We start from the raw sequence: 16,578 nt of genomic DNA on the forward strand, positions 1-16,578 counted from the left end.
GCCGCCGCCGCCCCACGCGCCGCCGCACCCCTTCCGCTCCCCGCATCCGACCGTCTAGCGCGTTCTCTCCTTCCCCCTCGAGATGATCTCTTCCCTTGTCCTTTCCTCCTGCACTTTTTCTATTGCTCGTTTCCATCATCTGGTTCCTTGCTTCCAATTGCTTCGCTCTTCTCTTTTTCTGGGTTTTCTTCTGATTTACCAACACCACCCACTACCTCCCGTCCCTTCTTTCACCCATTTCTACCGGTAGGTTGGTTACACAGCGGAACCCTTGTCACCCCCCCTGCCCCATCCCTCCAGCCGGGCGTGTCCTCAACTTGGAAATTGAGTGTTACTGTGAGAATAGAATGTGACCCCTTGATTTGCTGTTTCCCTTGCCCAAATTGTTCTTGACCGATGGCACAGGTCTGGCTTTCGGAACTGCAGCTCCTTGACTTCTACAAAACAGAAGATAGGAGAGGGCTCGCTGGCCATGGGTGGACCAGATTCAGTGTGTTTGGTCCTGGCTCCAGGACTGCGGTTCCTAGCCAGAGTATGGGTTCTCCTCCTGGACCCTCTGGAATAGCGCAGTTTCCCTGAGATGGGATTGTTTTGGTGCTCCCTTTCTGCCCCGGGTACCAAATTCCGTGTGCAGATTGATAGGAAGACTTTAACCCTAAATATTGATTTCGTTAAGCAAGGAAACCCAATGTAATTTTATGCATGGTGACCCTTGATTAGTTGTTAAATTAAGTTCTTTATATTTTACTTCTTGGAAACATTTTATTTTTCAGCCCCTGCAGGGAGAGCTGTAAATGAAGACAGGTGCTGCCTGGAAATCTGGGAGGTAGAGCACCCATTATGCCAATGGATGGGGGTGGGTGCAGCCTGTGAAAGCTTCAGGGCTCCACACAGGCAGTGGAAACGAGGCTGTGCATTTGCCCCGGATCAGAGCAGCAGAGCCAGAGAGAAACAGGGAGGGCCATGCAGGCAGCAGGGTTGTCTTGTCCCATCCTGTCCCTGCCCCCACCTTTCCAGGACGGAGCACAGGCCCAATGGCAGAGGAGTAGAGGTTAGCTCTGTGGGTTGTAAGAGTGCCATGAATGACAGATACAGAGTTTGGACTCTGCTCTAATGTCAGTGGGTTTGGAAAAGAACAATGAAGGATGCCCAGACCCTTGCATTGAGCGCTCCATGACTCTTCATCTGCCCTGAAACAAACACATGTAACTCAGAAAGCTTGTTGGTGTATCCTCCAATGAAAAGGTAAAAAAATTTTCAGAATTCTACAGCTCTGCCTCCCTCCCATCCCAGTTCCCTTGAAACTTTCCCTCTTCTCTGGGGAGTTTTACAGCACCCAATTTAAAAGAAGCAAACTAGATAACACTGGAAGTGGGACTTTAAGCCAACTGGCAAAGGAACCCTTCCTTCTCTCTACCCAAATGCTTTTCTTCCACTTCCAAGTCAGGGGCATACCCGCTCCACCTCAGCAATGGCAAATGGGTTCAGAGAGGCTCAGGGAGGTGGATTTAGGGCCTCCATGGACTCCCTTGCCATTTCTTCTACCCCAGGGCAGGACCAAGGCAGATGGGCATGGCAGATGCCTGGGTTTATTAGACACCCCTGAGATCCAGGGACTGTCCAGGCCATGCAGAGGGAACCAAGGCAGCATGGATGAGTTTCAGAGATAGCAGCTATATGTGCATGAAGGTCTGGGGTGGCTGTGTATGTGGCTGGGATGGGGGTGAGGGGAGGCAAGGTCAAAGCTAAGGTCCAGAAAGCTTCTCCTGGAGGAACTCAGAGCTGCCCCTGCAAGGTTGGGGCAGGGTTTAAAGCAACGTGATGTTGGAAGGGTTGATGTGAGAACCTCAGACCTCACCTTCCTGGCTTGTTTTGGAGACTCCGCGTGGGTAGTGTTCTGTACTAGATGTATGAACAGGTGCATGAGCCCTGTATAGCTGTGTGAGTTCATGGAGCCTGAACTCACCTGACCTCCTAGAGAAAATTTAGTCCTGCTGTCCTGAGGTGCCCATTTTATGCAATGAATGAGTTCTCTTGCCATCCTTGGGAAGAATCAAGAAAAGAGGCATTCAAATAATCTTTGGACTTGTGGTTCAGTTGAAGAAATCTGGTTAAAAGGCTGCCATGGAGGAGGACTTGATGGGAAGAAGAAAGGGCAGGTATGTTTGTTGAGCATCTTCTACATATGCCAGGCTTGAGACTCCATGTCACCTCATTAACCACATAAAAATCCACTGCTGTCCTATAATCCAGATATGAAAACAAACTCAGAGAGATGCAGTAATTTACCCAAGGCTGACCAGCTAGGTCATGCCTGACTAAAGCTTCAGGCCTGGATTAGTATGACTTAACAGAGGCCCTTTGCTGGGTTTGGAGTGGAGGCTGTGGAAAGAGGAAGGCAGCGTACTTGGGGAGGTGGGGGGTGTTTCACACATTGAAGTAATGTCTTGGCTACTTGCATGGTCACTCTTGTCTTTATTAAATAGCCAAGGCTTTTGTGTGGATCCCGGGTACCCCATTTTCAAAATGAGGGCATTGGAATCTAAGATCAAACCTCTTCTCTAATCAACTTGAAAGCTCCATGGTTCTAATCAGAGCTGTGGATTTAAGGTGGGTCTCTACTAGTGTATTGGCATTTATTGCATATTGTATTTCTGTTCAACTCATCTGAGGCTATAAGACAAAGCACATGTGTGTTGAGTGAAGCTGTGTTTCTCTCTTAAGAAAGATTAGGAATTATCAGTAAAAGATCCTTAGGAAAATCTAAGAATTATTGCTGTGATTTTTGTGCTAGAGTATATTGCTAAACATTCTAAAAGTTGTGATCAGGATCCAGAAAGGCTAGAACTTGAGGCTGGGATCACAGGTAACCTTCATGGCAGACCATTAGCCAGGGAATCCAGCAGAGAACTATAGACATACCTTGTTTCCAAAGACTTGAATTTTTAAATGTCCAGTCTTGCATTTTCCACCAAAATGTCACTTATCCTGGTTTGGAGAAGGCTTTCCTTAAAGGCAGATTCTGAAAATAAAATATAGTTGACAGAGTGGAATCTCCACAGCCCTTCTTTCTGCCCACTGTTCTCATCTCCTTCTAAGTGCCTATAGCTTCTATAGCCCTCAGCTATGCTATCACATTGCTGTTACTTGGCTAGATGTGTTGTCTCACAGGCTTAATTCTCAGCGTAGGCTTCTGGGGTTAGCAGTTCTCACTACCTGTGATTTTGCATGGTCAGTGTCATATGATTTCTTGGGAGAGAACGCATGCTACATCCACATTTCTCTGCAAGCCCCAGAGGCATCTTTCTACCTCAGAAGGGAATCAGACTTAAGAGAATTCTGTACCTCTCTTATATCATTTACTTAACACATCATGTCCCAGACACAGCACTGGGCCCTAGAGATGACAGGCAAATCATAGGGCTGTTGCCCTTAAAGGAATCGCAGCACGGAGAGAGACAGCAACAAATCATTATGATAAGGGCTCTGATAGAAATAAACCCAGTGGAATGATGTGTTGGAAGTGCCAGAGCCACTCTCAGTAGATAATTTGCTGGAAGAACTCTGAGTTCAGAAAAGTGGTCATACTCATGGTTCCAATGTGTTAGAGTGAAGGGATTCAAATTAAAATCAAGGGAGTTCCCTGGTGGTCTAGTAGTTAAGGATCCAGCATTGTCACAGCTGTGGTTCGTGTTCAGCCCTTGACCTGGTAACTTCCACATGCCAAGGGTGTGGGCACAGAAAAATCAAGGCAAAAGGTGCATAGGGTAAAGTCCAGGGGAAACCAGGCACAGGCTTCCAGGTGTCCAGTTTCATGGAACCCTAAAGACCATGCTCAGTTGTCCCAAAAACATGGTGGCAACGTGTAGGAAGTATTGCCAACCTGGGACATTCACCCAAGCCTTGAGTTCCAGAGTTTTTACTGGCATTCAGTTATTCAGGCACTCAGCAGCCCCAGGATTAACCTTAATTATTTAGTCCCCAGTCCCTCCAGAGGTTACCAAGACAGCTTAGTTCAAGGTCCCCAGCATAAATCATATCATTAGCATAAACTATCCAGCATGACCCAAAGCCCCAGATATGCAGAGGCACTCAGCAGAGAGAATATTTTAAGGACTTAGAGACTGTCTCCCAGGAGCCAGTCCTTTCCTCAGAACATGCAAGGCTTAAACATCGCCCAGCCTTTACTGCACAGAAAAGGAAGCCTGGAAGGAGGGTGCCAGACCCAACCCATTCTAGTGACAGGGAGGAAGTGATTCAGAAAAACAACAGGAGGAGGTATTGCCAGAGCCTTAAGCCTGCAAGTTAGCTGTGGTGAGGAGTGGAAGGAGCTTCCTGGAAGGAGGGCTAAGATAAACACATGCAGAGGTATAGGAAGGAATGGAACCTGTATTGATTGAGCATCTGAGGTATCATGTCAGGAATTGCAGATAGTATGGAATGAGAAGCAGAGCAAGAGATGGGGCTGCAGACAGGAAGGCCAAGCAGTGACTGCATGCAAGAAAACAGGGACTAACAATTCTCGGAGCCAGGAAAAGGGTTCCAGCCAGAAGGTTGATGTAGCCGAATTGCTTGCATACTTTTTTTCCTCCTTTCTTTATTTTTCTTAAAGTTATACAGTAAAACTTACTCTTTTGCTGTAGCAGTCTAAGAATTTTAGCACATTTAAACAGCCATGTAACCACCACCATAATCAAAATATAGAGGTTTCAGCACTCCAAAAAAATTAAAGCTGCCCTTTTGTAGTCAACCCATTCCCTGACCTCCAGTCCCTGGCTAGTCTGTTGTCCGTCTGTATGGATTTGCCTATTTCAGAATGTCATGTAAATGGAATTATATCATTTAGGCTTTTTAGGCTGGTTTCTTTTACCTGACATAATATACTTGAGGTTCATCTATGTTTTTACATGTATCAGTAGTTTTTTTCTTTTTAATTGCTGAATAGTATTCCACTGAATGGATTGCCACAGTTGCTCCTTATTTCACTAATGAATGACATTTGGGTTGTTTCCAGTTTTGCCTGTTACAAATAAAACTTCTGTGAACATTATTGTATGAGTCTTTGTATGGACGTAAGTTTTTGTTTCTCTTGGGTGAATACCTAGGAGTGAATTATTGGGTTATTTGGTAAATGAATGTTTATAAGAAACTACCAAACTTTTTTCCACCATCAGAGTAAAACAGTTGCCTTTGCCTTGTCCACACTTAATATTGCCAAATTTTTAAGCTATTCTATGAGGTGTGTAAAAGCTCATTTGGTTTTAATTTGTATTTCCCTAATGACTATTGATGTTGAACATCTTTCATATGCTTATTTGCCATATTTATATCCTCTTTGCTGAAGTATGTGAATCTTTTGCCCAATTTTTATTCTTATTGGGTTTTAAGAATTCTTTATGCTATATTCTGAGCTCAAGTACTTTTGTCAGATATATGATTTACAAATATTGTTTCTAGTCTGTGGCTCCTATTTGAATTCTCTAATAGAGTAGAGGATTTTGCAGAGCAAAAATTTGTAATTTCAATGGAACCTAATTCAATGGTTTTTCTTTTATGGATCATACTTTTAGTGTTATATTCAAGAAATCTTTACCAAACCTAAGGATGCAGAGAGTTTCTCCTGTTTTCTTCAGGAAGGTTTTATAGTTTTACATGTACATTAAATTGTTTTATCCATTTACATTTGATCCATTTTGAGTTAATTTTTATACAGTATTGAGGTGAGGGTAAAGGTACTGTTTTTGCATGTACATGTTCAAATGTTGTAGCACCATTTAGCCTTTGAATTGACTTTGTACCTTTACCAAAAAACAGCTATCTATACTTGATTCTGGTCTCCTTGTTCTGTTCCACTGATGGTTTGTCCTTTGCCCAAACCACATGGTCTTGATTATTGTAGCTTTATAATATGTCTTGAAATCAGGTACATGAATCATCTCATTCTGTTCTCTTTTTCAATATTGCTTTAGATATTCTATTTTTTTTGCCTTTCCATATACATTTTAGAATCAGATTGTCATTATTTACAAAATATCTTCCGGCAGTTTTGATGTGGATTGTTTTGAATCTGTAGATCAAGTTGGGAGAACTGAAATCTTGAAAATAATAGAGTCTTCCCAGTGTATGAACATTGTACATCCATGGCTAGGAAGCCAAGCCGAGAACTCTCCACTAGATCTCACCCATAGCACTTCTAGATTTGGGCAAATTCCTGCCTTCTAAAAGTTTCCAAAATATCCTAAAGCTCCTGAACCTCCCAGAAAGTGACTTTCCTTACCGACCTGTATGTAGGCTGGAAGCGCAATCAGCCTGAGAATCTGGCCGCTTTTCCCAAGAGGGCTTTGTGAACACTGGCTCCATGAAGTCAACCTTGGCTCCTTACAAGGGTCTAGTTGTATTTGACTATAAACTGGTATCATTCTCAGATATGACATTCCAAGCAGGGCTTTGGTTGTACAGCCAAAGTTCCAAGTAGTCCTCCTGTTGACAAGAAGGACAGATTCTTATCGAACCTATGCAAATAATTATGTTGCTTCAAAAATAAGAATACTCAGAGATTTTATATTCTGGATGGCTCAGACAGGGGGGAAAAAGATATCTTTTACAGATGTTTTCATTTAACTTTACAAAAGTGGAGCCTACTAAAAGGCAATTTATGAGTTAAGGACAATGTAAGAGGAACAAAAGGAAATAGAACATTAAAGTGAAAGATCTGATGAGAATTCATAAAAAGAATATTGCAATGGACATTTGGAAATTTAATTGTTTCCTCAGTGTGCAAAACAAGATAATGAAGTCAATTCAAAAATTTTAGATGTCATAATTATAAACATAATGATTAACCCTATTGTCAAAGAAGGCCATTAACAGAGGAACATTTACAGAGGAATCTGTACAGAGGAACATTTACAGAGGAATCTGTACAGAGGACAATATATTTACAGAGGAAAAAAACTTCAGATATATAATAATACTGACAAAATTATATTTTGAATATGCCAGTATACAGTTAGGATATACCAAAAATGTCTAAATAGAGAGGCAGTAAGTTTGGAGCAGGTCTATATATTGACACCTGTATATTAATAAAATCCCATAAGTGATAAGAATCCCCAGTTGAAAACCACTGGCCTACAAGATGCTAGATTCAAATTTTAAAAGTACATTTGCAACCATGTTAACATTTTTAAATTACAGTTGACCTTTGCACAATGTCAGGGTTAATCCACAAAAGTTTATAGTTAGCCCTTTGTATCCATGGTTCCTCAGCATCTGCTTATTCAACAAATCATGGACCATGTACTACTGTAGTATTTACTATTGAAAAAAATCCAAGTACAAGTGGACTCACAGAGTTCAAACCCATGTTGTTCCAGGGTCAACTGTAAATGAAATTATGACTGATAACACTATACAGTTATTGTATGATAACTGATAACACTATACAGTTATTGTATGATATCAGAAAACGTGGCACTAGGACTCCAAAAGTAGAGACACATCATGGACCGCAAGGACATATTGGCAGTTCTCTAGGAACTTTCCATACAGTATGCAGTTTCTGAAATATTTATGTTAGCATTTTACCCTTTCAAATATAACCTAGGGAAAGCCATTCAACTCTTCTGACTTGACAGCTTCTCATTTTATTCATCAGTATCAAATATACCTAAATATTTCTAGCACTTGTCTTTTTTACAAAGTGAAAGAATATATGCTTTATGATTGTCAGGGGTTCCCTGGCAAGTCACAAAGACAGTTTTAGGTGCAAAAGTCATCGTTTAGGATTTAATTTTGGAAAGGCAAAATGTCAAAAATTGTCAGGAGATTTGAACACTGATGAAGATAGGATCATGGTTACTGAAAACAATACTTGGGTAACTTTTTTTTTTTTTTTTTTTGTCTTTTTGCCTTTTTTCTAGGGCCGCTCCCGCCGCATATGGAGGTTCCCAGGCTAGGGGTCAAATCAGAGCTGTAGCCACTGGCCTAGACCACAGCCACAGCAACTCAGGATCCGAGCCGTGTCTGCATCCTACACCACAGCTCACAGCAACACCGGATCCTTAACCCACTGAGCAAGGCCAGGGATTGAACCCGCAACCTCATGGTTCCTAGTTGGATTCGTTAACCACTGTGCTACAATGGGAACTCCTTGGCTAACTTTTTAATAAAATATTTCTAAAATAAACATGATTGGAAAGAACCTTAGCTCTTTCCTAACCAAGAGACTTGTTTTCTTAAATAATTAAAGACATAACAAAGTCAACATAAAGCACAAGGAATGATTTTGATACTACATACAATCTCTACTATGTAGGCAAAGTCCACAGAAAGCAATGAATAACCTTTTACAATCTCTTATTAGGAGCAGACCAGTAATCTAAGAAAATCTTGTCATTAACAGAGAGAAAAACAGATTCTCTTTTTATAAGCATAATATTTGATACTAAAGTTCGTTTTTAAAATCTTATTTAAAACCCCATCAACTTTGACCATGACAAGAATTCCTTTACAACTTTTTCTATGTCCCTTATAGCACAACTTCTTGAAGTAGAAAAAGCAAACAATGATTAACAGACCCAACTATATACAGCTCTCATAGCATATAAAAATTAAAAGCAAGAGTATGTAAACATATTTATTGATCAGTGATGCAGTATTCTATTTTTTTTTTTTTTTTGGTCTTTTTGCTATTTCTTTGGGCTGCTCCCGCGGCATATGGAGGTTCCCAGGCTAGGGGTCCAATCGGAGCTGTGGCCACCGGCCTACGCCAGAGCCACAGCAACTCAGGATCTGAGCCGCATCTGCAACCTACACCACAGCTCACGGCAACGCCGGATCGTTAACCCACTGAGCAAGGGCAGGGACCGAACCCGCAACCTCATGGTTCCTAGTCGGATTCGTTAACCACTGCGCCCCGACGGAAACTCCAGTATTCTATTTTATTGAAATGCACTAGATACCTATTGAATATCTATTGATTAACTCCAGGGTTAAATTACTTAGGGCTCTTAGGAATTATCTTCAAGCTGACATACTTCCTGTTGAAAGTTTGTCCGAATTCAATTTGGTGAAACACAAATGTACATTATTTATAGTCCTAAACACTGAGTAGAAATAATGCTAGTTTATACAACCAATAAGCCCATGTAAGTTTGGGAAGGACATACCCAAGCAAAATTAAAACCTATACATATATTATTTAATACTAATAATTATATAGCACAGAGAAAACAGCACTGTTTATTAAACTAAATATGAAGCTAGTCTTATTTTTCAAAATTTTACCTAAATTATGTGAACTTGAATACTTAAAACATTTCTGAGTTAGTTTCTGTCAGAATACCTCTGTTTTTTCACATTGAAAATATTTGAGATTCAATTTCCTTAACTTTTGGTAGTTTTAGGAATATTCAATTTTATATAAATCCTTATTTATTTTTAGACTAATCAGAATTGAACTTCTTTACAAGATTTTATAATCTAATTTGGTAATACTACCTGGAGTTAAGAAAACATTACACATGCACAGTGAGAGAGAAAGACCTTTCTGAATTATAAACATGTACAGACATAGAAAGAGAAAACTTAAAGCTTCAATTATAAAATGTCAGCCATGGGTCAGACATGACCAGGGAAATACAAAACTCATCTGTCCAGACATCCACTTCCATCTAAGCATGGAATTCTTAATTGATTTGAACCTAAGGTAGGCAAATAAACAGAAAACTAACAAATCAGATTCTCTGTCATCTTCCACTCAGCAGAAACAAGATCTCTATAAATCATTCATCTGTTGACAGAGATCATCAAATGGTCAGTCCATGAAACCCAAAGAATCCAGCTCTAGAAATCAAGTAAGTACTCAGAAGGAATCAAAATCAAATCCTTGGGGTGCCTGTTATGGCCAAGAGAATCAGCAGTGTCTTGGGAGCCCTGGGATGTGGGTTGGATCTGCAGCCCAGCACAGTGGGTTAAGGATCTGGTGTTGCCACATCTGTGACTTAGGTCAAGACTGCAGCTCAGATCCGATCCCTGGCCTGGGAGCTCCATATCCTGAAGGGTGACCAAAAATGGGGAAAAAAACAAAAACCCTTGCCATACATGTCCGGAGCACTAGACAGGGAGTGGGACACAGTGGTTGGTCCCCCATAACCAGCCAATTGGAGAGGCTCATCACCCAGGTGGTATAAGCAGGGATCCAGGCAAGGTCTGGCTTCTGTGTAAGTCATAGCACTAAAACTGCCGGAGACAGGATGTGCTGGGCAACTGAGGAGATGGTTTTACTCGGCTGTTGCAATAGGGAAGATACCCTTTAAAGGGGAAAGTCTCAAAGAAGTGGGAGGAAACTTGGGCTTTTTATAGAGCAAGGGATTCACTGAGAAGGGTGTAAGTGGTCTTATCTCAGGATGTGGAGAGTAGGGTGGTCCTTTGTGGCTAGCTTTGCGGAAGGTCATCAAAGGAGGGGGATTCCTCTGTTTTCTGGGAACACAGAACTCAGCTAGAGTTAACATTGTCAGAACTGTACCCTCTTCGTCTATTTTTGGAAAAAATTTGTGCAGGCTTGGAATTATTTTTTGTTTTTTAATGTTTGGTAGGATTCAAAGTGAAGCTGTCTGGGCCTGGAGGACTTTGTTGTTGTTGTTTTTACTATAAATTCAGTTCCTTTCATAGATACAGGATTATTCAGGGTATGGACCTTTTTGATAGTTAAGTATCTTTTAAGAGTTGGACCATTTCAACTAAGCTGTTGAATATATGGGCATAAAGAATTCATAGTATTCCCTATTACATTTTAATGTGTTTAGAGTCTGTTCTCTTTTATTATTGTTATTGGTAATTTGTATATTCTTTCTTTTTTATTTTTCAGTTGGTCTGACTGGAGGTTTATCAATACAATTGTATTGAACTTGCAAAGAACCAACTTTGGTTTCATTGATTTTTCTCTTTTTTTTTAAATTTTTTTAATTTTTTTAATTTTTTTTAATTTCATTGATTTCTTCTCTTATCTTTATTATTTCCCACCTTATTCTTTCTTTGGGTTTATTCTGTTCTCTTTCTAGTTTCCTAAGATATAAGTATAGACAACTGATTTAAGACCTTTCTTTTCTAATAGAAGGATTTAAACCTATAAATCTTCCTCTAAGCAATGCTTGAACTGTATCTCAGAGATTTGGTGGGGTTTTTTAATTTTATTGGAGTATAGTTGACTTACAATGTTGTATTAGTTTCAGGTGTAGACGAAAGTGTTTCACAAATTTTCATGTTAGATTTTAATTTTTGTCCAATTAAAAATATTAATTTCCCTTATGAATTTCTCTTTTATCTATAGATTATTTAGAATGTGTTTTTAATTTCCAAATTTGGGCAGAAGGGGATTTTTCCCAAATATCTTTTATTGATTTTTGGTTTAATTTAGTTTGGTCAGAGAACATGTTTTGTATGGTTTAGTTCCTTTAAATTTTTTTTTTAATTTTCTGGCTGTGCCTGTGGCATATGGAAATTCCCAGGCCAGGGATTGAATATGAGTCACAGCTGAAACCTATGCAGCTGCAGTAATGCCGGATCCCTTAACCCACTGCACTGGGCCAGCTTTGAACCTGGGCCTCTGTAGCAACCCAAGCCACTGAATCAGATTCTTAACCCACTGCACTGCAAAGGGAACTCCTCCTTTAAAAAACTTTAAGCTTTTATTGCATGGCTCAGAATATCTATCTTGGTTAACGTTGAGTGCAAATTCCACTAGAAATGTCATTTTACCATATAAAATACAATAACAAGTATAGTCCACCATGAATTGGGCACTGAGATGCCAGGTGTTGGTGACATTGATTAAGATGCCAAATGAGAGTAACAATCAAGCCTTTAATCATTCACTAGGTAGTGTAAGCAAGAGGAGAGAGTGCAGGCTCCCACAGTGTTCCATTTTCCCACCTGTCAGGACAGACGGGAAGAGTGTCTCACTGCAGAGAGAGCCCAGAACAGAAGACCCCTGCTGGCATGGCCAGGGCACCAGGGGTGGGAGACTGGGTAAGAGAGGAGAAAAGGGTCTTCAAGCTTTGCCCACATGAGGCAATCTCAGCCTAAGCACCTGAGTAAGACCTTGGCTGCAGACCCAAGTAAAGAGGTCTCCTAATAAAGATACCTGGGCTAGGGGTGCAGCTCTGTGTAGGGGCATGGCCGGCCATGGGGCCTGAGGCCTGACTCTAACCCCCTCTGAGACTTCAGTGCATCGGCTGTGCATCCAGTCCACTGTGGAAAAGGCAGCTTTCCCTGGTAAAAGTCTCTGTAATTGCCTCTGGTCAGACCTGAAAGATCACACTTAGGTTTTCATCCAGGAGCTGGACTCCTTAGTATTTTGTGGTTATATAAGCAAGATAGGATGGTGGCCATTGACTAAAACACTAAGAGTGAGGCAAGACTTGAAAGTAAACTTCTCCTTGTTGAGTAGAAGGTGTTGTCCAGACTTGGTGATAGATTGGTGTCATAGGTTGGGTTTCCAGGGAAACAACCTCAGACAGAATTGAGAGCATGGGATGTTAATTGGAGTGTCTTTGGGGGAGTTCCTGCTGTGGCACAGTGGATTAATGATCTGGCTTGTCTCTGGCATTGCCCGTTCGGTCCCTGGCCCATCACAGTTAAGGATCTGGCTCTGGCATTACCCCAGCTATTGCTTAGGTCACAGATGTGGCTTGGATTAGATCCCTGAGCTGGGAACTTCCATATGCCACAAGTTCGGCCAAAAAAGGGAAAAAAAAAAAAAAAAAAAAAAGAATGTCTTTGGGAAACATGAAGGGAGAGAAGGAAAGGAGTGGTGGGCAAAGGTAGAAATCCAGCTATGATGCAGATCCAGTAACAGCCATGGCCAACTTCACAGGTCTTCAGGAGCTTAGAGTAGCCGTTAAGAGTTGTCTCAACTTGGACCAGGATGGCTAGGCCTTTATCCTTCCACATCAGTTGACTGGGGACCACCAAGGGGCAGCACCTTGGGTATGGTGGCACTCTGAAGTTGCAGCAGTCTCTGAGGACACTGTCACTGAAGGCTCCTTGTCATCAGTTTCCAGCATCAAGGCAACTTCTCACAGAGAGCAAAAAAGAGAGGTACCTTAACTCCCAGGCATTTGACGTGGGTGCCCACGGTGGGTGGAGATGCCCTCAGTGAGGTAAGTCTAGGACCAATAGGTTTAGGTAGGAAGATGCTGAGTTTAGTTCTGGACATGTTGACAACTTAGGAACCAATTAACAGTGAAGAGCAGGTCTCTTTTTTCTGAGTGCACAAGGAATTCGTTGTGTTAATTGTGTTTTATTTTCTGTATATGCTCTGATATCCTGGGGCCTTGCTGACATGAGAGAGAATGCCCCTCCAGGGCCAGCTAGTTCCTGGAGCCCATGCTCTTTGAATGCAGGCAAGCCAGTCCAGAGCCCACACCCCCTTTACTGGCCTCTCACACTCAATGACACTATCCCTTATGCTAATCCCTCCAGGGTCAGGGCCAGATGGCTAGGACAGGCTCTACACCCCAGAACCCACTGGAGTGATTCAAACTGGCTAATCTTGCCTTTCCCACTGAGATCACAGTAAAGGCTTGGGCCCAAGTTTCCCCCTCCCTATGCCTCCTGACTCACCCTGGTACTTCCCCTTTGGCCCTGCATGCCATGAAATATGCCATGTTTCATATTTCTAGAGAACTCAGTATAAACTTCTTCCTTCATGGCAGTCATTTCTGTGCCTGCATGTCTTACTGTACCTGACCAAAACAAATCCTGGGTCCATTTTTTTGGCCATGCTCATGGCATGCAGCAGTTCCCAGGGCAGGGATAAAACCTGAACCACAGCAATGACAACCCTGAGCTCTTAACCTGCTGCACCACCAGGAAACTCCTCTGAGTACATTTTAAAATACTAACTTAGGTAATCTAGACATCTTTGTACCCACTCTGCTGTCAGTCGTTGAAAGAACACACCTGAGAGGATGCAGATGCGGAAGATAAAGAAGTGTTATTTTAATTAAGAATTGTTCTATTTAATGCTCACAACAGGCTTCTTTTATAAGAAAAACAGGAGCTCACGATCTACTAAGTGGGGATTGCATCACACTGCTGCTTAATTAGGTAACTTGGAATTGACCTCTGGTCTCTCAGCTTACCTTGTTTCAGCCATTTCACCTGCACCTGATCTGAAATGCTTATTTGGTCTCTGTTGAACAGTGAGAAACTTGCTGCATGGGGAGGAGGTCCAAGGCAGTTACTTTGAAAGCCAGACTAGAAACACTTATCCCAGAGTGAAGCCTAGAGCACCAGTCATGAGTAATGCCAAGTGGAAAAGAGATCCAAAGTCACATACCTTTGGAGAAGGCAGGTTCAACATCTCAGAACTTGTGATTTTCTTATCTGCCTTGTAGCACTTTCAGAGTTCATTTGACTTCAGAATTTGGGGAGGGGGGCACGTTTATATTTGAGGAACATGCTTGGGAGATGCTGAACTTGAGCTTCTGTTTCTTACTTGTACTCACACCTGCACTGTGGGATGCACAAGCCTTCTTGGGCTCCAAGTTCAGTGCTAGGGATAGTTAGATAGTCAGGTTAGGAGTTATAAAGGAGCCTTCAGAATTATGCTCACTGAAATCAGCCAATAATAGTGCCAGCAAATAATTCATTTTGAGGGAAGGAGGCAGATGAAGGCAGATGTAGAAACACTCCAGAAAGTTTTAAAAAACAATATGAACAGCTCTCTGTGAATCCAAAAGTCCTAAGAACCTGAGTTGTGTTAAGATACACTAAGAAAAAGATGGGACCTGTAGATAGGAGGCAGTGATGTAAAATGAGAGCTATGAGCTTAAGCAAAAGAAGAGACATGACTTAAGAGAGCTGAGATGCAGCCTGGTCCGCACAGAGCCTGAGGATCAGGCAGTAGTCGGGGGTTGAGGGCGGCTCATTGCTGCTTTTCTCTGTGCCCACTTCCTTCTCTGTCTGCTATGGAAAGCTCCAGGTTGCCGGAGCAGCCCACATGTCCAAGGTCACCAGTTGCAGTCTGTCCACATGAAGAGACCAAGTCTCTCTCATTCCCATTCTAGATTCTTTTTTTTTTTTTGAAGACTTTTTTTTTAAATTATTTCCCCAATATAATTTTTTTCTACTGTACAGCATGGTGACCCAGTTACACATACATGTACACCTTCTATTTTCTCACATTATCATGCTCCATCATAAGTGACTAGACATAGTTCCCAGTGCTACACAGCAGGATCTCATTGCTAATCCATTTCAAAGGCAATAGTTTGTATCTGTTAACCCCAAGCTCCCTAACCACCCCACTCCCTCCCCCTCCCCCCTTGTCAACCACAAGTCTATTCTCCATGTCCATGATCTTTTTTTCCTGTGGAAAGTTTCATCTGTGCCATATATTAGATTCCAGATATAGGTGATATCAAAAGGTATTTGTCTTTCTCTTGCTGGCTTATTTCACTCAGTATGAGAGTCTCTAGTTCCATCCACGTTGCTGCAAATGGCATTATTTTGTTCTTTTTTATGGCTGAGTTAGTATTCCATTGTGTATATATTCCACATCTTCCTAATCCAATCATCTTTCGATGGACATTTGGGTCATTTCCATGTCTTGGCTGTTGTGAATAGTGCTTCAATGAACATGCGGGTGCATGTGTCTTTTTTAAGGAAAGTTTTGTGTGGGTATATGCCCAAGAGTGGGACTGTTGGGTCATATAGTAGTTCTATGTATAGATTTCTAAGGTATCTCCATACTGTTCTCCATAGTGGCTGTACCAGCTTATATTCCCATCAACAGTGCAGGAGGGTTCCCTTTTCTCCACAACCCCTCCAGCATTTGTTATTTGTGGCCTTACTAATGATGGCCATTCTGACTGCTGTGAGGTGGTATCTCATGGTAGTTTTGATTCTAGATTCTTAAGGAGGACCCATGTGTAATTGTCTGATGCCAGCACAATCACAGTTGCCTCTGGGCTGGGCAGTCAGATGTTCCAAGAAGTATGTACTGCGAGGGAGTTTCTAGTCTGGTTTAAAGAGATGCTATTTATACACAGGAAGCTGTGAAGACACCAATTGCTAGAAAGCATGGCTCAGACACGACTGCTAAGATGGTCAAAGCAAGAGAGGCTCCTTGAAGGCTGGCAAGGTTGGCTCCAAGGGGTCTGAGCTGCAGTGGTGTGGAAGTGTAGCTGTTCTATGCTCAGGAGGCAGAAGGATAGGCATGGACCACAGGACAGAGCTCGGGACCCTCCCCCAACAAGAGGGACAGACTGGTTTGGGGTCCAGGGAGACAAACTGTATATTCTCCTTAGGTCCATGCTCCATTTCATCAGTGCTTCTGCCTCAAGTTCAGGCTGCAGCCATCTCCCTGAGAAAGCAGGTTTATAAAGGGGCTAGATGACAGGTGAAATTCAGGGAAAATAATTGGCAGGAGGTGTTTCATAATTATTTGCATGCACCTGCTCTCCCAGTGCCCCTCCTGCTTCTTGCAGTTCAGTAAGCTCTCCAGCAGTCCCCTCCCCTTGCTTCCCTCCCTCAGCACCATCAGGTGGGCTGCAAGAGTGGAGGTGAGGA

The 16,578-nt window shown here is 42.0% G+C and overlaps 1 protein-coding gene across 4 annotated transcripts in view; it reads left to right on the forward strand.

Moving 5' to 3' along the window:
* The window catches only part of ARHGEF4 (Rho guanine nucleotide exchange factor 4), a 117,863-nt gene that overhangs the window by 34,072 nt on the left and 67,213 nt on the right, over positions 1 to 16,578 (forward strand). The window lies entirely within an intron of this gene.

Source organism: Sus scrofa, chromosome 15 (assembly GCF_000003025.6).
Source record: "Sus scrofa isolate TJ Tabasco breed Duroc chromosome 15, Sscrofa11.1, whole genome shotgun sequence".
NCBI lineage: Eukaryota > Metazoa > Chordata > Mammalia > Artiodactyla > Suidae > Sus > Sus scrofa.